The sequence below is a fragment of the Colobus angolensis genome, unplaced genomic scaffold (genome assembly GCF_000951035.1).
Source record: "Colobus angolensis palliatus isolate OR3802 unplaced genomic scaffold, Cang.pa_1.0 Scaffold66, whole genome shotgun sequence".
Taxonomy (NCBI): Eukaryota; Metazoa; Chordata; class Mammalia; order Primates; family Cercopithecidae; genus Colobus; species Colobus angolensis.
Genome location: NW_012120265.1, coordinates 1,981,549 through 1,985,387, shown reverse-complemented (window position 1 = coordinate 1,985,387; position 3,839 = coordinate 1,981,549).

Here is a 3,839-nt window from a genome sequence, read left to right as displayed (position 1 = left end):
CCGGGGAGGGGGCGCGGACCCCGCAGGCCGAGGGAGGCAGCCTGGGCCCTCCCCCCGCAAGGCGTCTCCTCTAGAGCCGGGATGGAATCCCCCTTCAGGTCTCTCGCCAAAGCCCACTCTCCCCCCTCCACCCAGGGGCGTGACAGCAAATCTTAGAAAACGGTCAAAGAGATGAGAGGACCCTCTGCCGCCTCTGGCCCAAGGTGCTCATCTTACAGATAGGGAAACTGAGGCCCAGAGAGCGGAAGCCCCTGGCCAGGGCCCAGTGTCCCAACAGCACGGAACAGAGGCTGCTCCCCTCACTCTGGGGGGCCGCTCTCCCAGACCCAGGAAAGAAGAGAGTCAGGGAGAGAGGAAGGCAGACAATTAAAGTCTCCCCACCACGCGACTGGGGAGGATCGGGGAACCCAGAGGCTTCGGGCAGCTGGCAACGTTGACTGGGCTGGAAGGTCCCAGACAGGAAGGGGGAGCCTGGGTGGCCAGAACCAAACCACAGAAAACTTCTCTATTTCATTGTTGGGCAGGTGACATCCTCCACCCAACCTGCGCGATTAGGGACCCCTGGAGCCTGACTGACCAGGGCTTGGGTGGCAGAGTTGTGAAGGTCACTCTGCCACCTTAGAACAATGTGGCTCCCGGGGTCTGGCTCGGTAGGGGATGGGAGGGAGAAGTCCAGGGGCAAGTACCTCCCATGACCTCGGCCCTGCCAAGCCCCTTTCTGAGCCTCAGTTTCCCTCCAGCGAATGGACAAGTGCCCACCTCCGGGGTCCCTCCAGCTCTCCGAGTCCGTGGGGCCGCCGGATATGTCTTGCTGTTCTCCTTCAGCTGTCCCCCTCCAACAGAAAGCGTGGCTCCAGCTCAGACCACAGTGTTCCTCCTCGAAGCACCCTGCCCCGCCCCGTCTCTGAACCCCCACCCACCTTCAGCCTTGGTCTGGGGTGGGGGACGGGGAGGGGGGTTCCTCTTGGAAGCAGGGAGGCTTCTACAAACCTCCATTCTGGTTTTTGTTTTTTGTTTTCTTTTTCCTCTTTTCTTCCATTCATTCTAAAAATAGCCCTCCCCCCTCCCCAGCCCCCCGGCGGGGAGCCTCTCCGGAAAGGTAACGAGCTTCCCAGGCGGGGTCTGGAGGCCGGGATTCCGAGGCGCGGGCGGGGCTCGGGGACGCCGATACCGAGGGGAGGGGAAATTGGGAGCGCGCCCCCCCACCTTTGTGTGTGAGATGCGCTCAGAGGGAGCCGCCAGTGTGACCGTGACCGTGACCGTGTGGAGGGTAAAAGAACAAAGGGGAGGAGGCCTTCGGGTCTGCATTGTGGAGGCAGAGAGCCAGTGGGTTCGCAGGAGCCGGGGACGAGGGGTGCCACCCAGCAGCCTTCCTGGGGGGACTTCCCGCCCCTGTTGGGGAAGGCTGCGACCCACGCTTTAGTCAGACACAGTGAAGGAGAGTCAGGCTGCAGAGGTGACAAGGACACCCACGATCAAGGGATTCCCTCATGCCCCGTGGACCCCACAATCGCCCAGTGGAGCCCGAAAACCCTCCCCAGTCCCGCGGCTCCTCCTGTCCCCGCCACAGTCCTTCTCCCTGACGCAGCCACAGACTTCAGTCCTCACCCGTGTGACAGGTCACGTCCCTGTCCCGCACGACCGTCCTCCCCCCACCTCCCTTCTCTTCTTGAACCAAGAGGAGCACCCTGACTCCTCACGGGCCGGCGCGCTCTGCCCCCCCAACGCCCACCCTTTGTTCCAGTCCCTCCGCGGTCTCCCTGGACCGCCCACCACACTCTGGACACGCCCAGCGTCTCCCCCTAACCGGTTCAGCCTCAGAGCCTTTGCATCTGCGGTTCCTTGGGCCAGGATCGCCCTTCCCTGGCTCTCCTCACCCCTTATCCCCACCCGTGGTCTTCAGGGCTCCATCCAAGGTCTCCTCTTCCCTAGAGTCGCCGCTTCTCTGGGCATGTCGCCCTGGTTTACTGTTCTCACTGCCCTCCGCTCCTGGTGTGAACTTGCTTGCTCTTTCATCTTCTCCTCTCCCCACCCCTGGGAATGAGGGGCCAGGTGCAACTTGGTCCTGGCTGATGGGAGGAGAGGGCCGCTCCAGACCCAGCACCACCCCAGGAACTACCCAGCTTCAAATAAAAGGACAGCACCACCCTCTGCCCAGCTGGCCGCCCTATAAATGCTTCCAAGACATGGCACAGCAGATCCACGGCCGGCTTCTGCAGGGACGTCACCTAGGTCAACGAAACTAAAAACACAGGCGCCCACGTGTCCCCAACCCGGGACCGCTTAGCCCGTTTCCGGAATAATATGCCCCTCGGGAAAATGATCCGCAGGGACCGAGTTCCCGGCCTGTTGAGCACAAGCCAGGCCGGAGGCGCAACTCTTCCACTGTTCCGATGGCGAATAAGAAAAAGAAGAGAACATGGCAAGTGGGGGAAGAGTTGGGGGAGGCGCCGGGGGCAGCCCAGGGCCAGGGACCCCTGGGGGCTGACCTTTCCCCCTTTGATTTTGTTTTGATAACAAAACAAAGTATTTTGTTATCTTACACTTTTTGAAACCAAAGGGAAGGATAAAAGGGAAACTGCTTTGTTGGAGGGGACAAAGGCCCAGAGAGGGCATATATCCCCGTGGGATGAGGACGCAGTTGTCCGTGTCGAGAAATGCAACACTCCCCCCCCAGGACCTGCCCCCATAAAATCACCCTCAAATGTTTTTTTCGTGAGCACCTACTACGTGCCTGTGTGCTTATGTGCCCAGAGAGTGAGGGAGGCTGCCCGAAAGTAGAGCCCTGGAGGTTCCTGGAGAAGGAGAATGTGCGGGTGTCTGGGACCCGCGGGGCGATGTGGCCTTGGCAGGGCCAGGCCCATAGGGGAGGGTCTGGGGGTCGTGGTGGGTGGAGGAGCGCTTAGAAAATCCCCGAGGGTGTGCGCTGCGCCTTTGCGCATTCCCCTGCCTAGCCCGGACTCGACTTCAGGTTGCTGTTCAAGGCCAGGAGGACGGCAGATGGCTGGGGGAGGGGATGGCGAGGTCCGGGGGGACACCCCACATGCCGGGCTGTGGGGCGCTAGGCAGGCGGGGGACAAAGGCGTCTTCCGCGGGGGTCCGCACGGTTTTCGGAAAGGATAGGGACAGGTGGTGTGTAAATTTGGGGGGGTGGGGGGGAACAACAATAGCCAAGATTAGGGCTGCTGGATAAAGTAGAGAACACGGAATGGGACGTACTTATAATAAAAAAAATTGCTCGTTTATCTGAAAGTCAAGTTTAAGTGGGCGCCGTGTTTTTTGTTTTTTTTTTTTTAATTTTTTTTTCTAAATCTGGAAACCTTAAGCTCGGACTCGAAGATCCTGACTTTTTGGCACAGCAACCCCCACCCTCGCAGACCAATCTGCTGGGCGGGAGGCTGCAGGAGCCTAAGGTGTCCTCCAGCGCCCCCTCCCATCGCCCCCACTGCCCCAATGTACCCCTCTCCTTGTCCACATCCCTTCTCTACTCCCTAAACTCCCCCTCCCATCCCCCTCCGCCTTTGTCGTCCCCCTCCCTCTACGCTCTCCCCCGTCACCCTCTCCCTGGCACGCACCCCCAGGCTCGCCTCTCCCTGCACCCCTCCCTATCGTCCCTATCCATTGCGTTTTCCCCCACCGCTCCCTCCTCCGCACGCACCCCTCCTCTCCTTCTCTCCTCCCGCGCCTCTCCAGCGTCGTCTCTTCCCCCACGGTCTCTTCCTCCCCAGCACTCGCTCCCCCGCGCCCATCCTCTACTCCCCCGCCGTCCCCCTGGTGCTCGAGGGGGAACCCCGGCTGCAGGCGCCGAGCCCCGCGCAAGCGCAGAGCCAGCCGGCTTC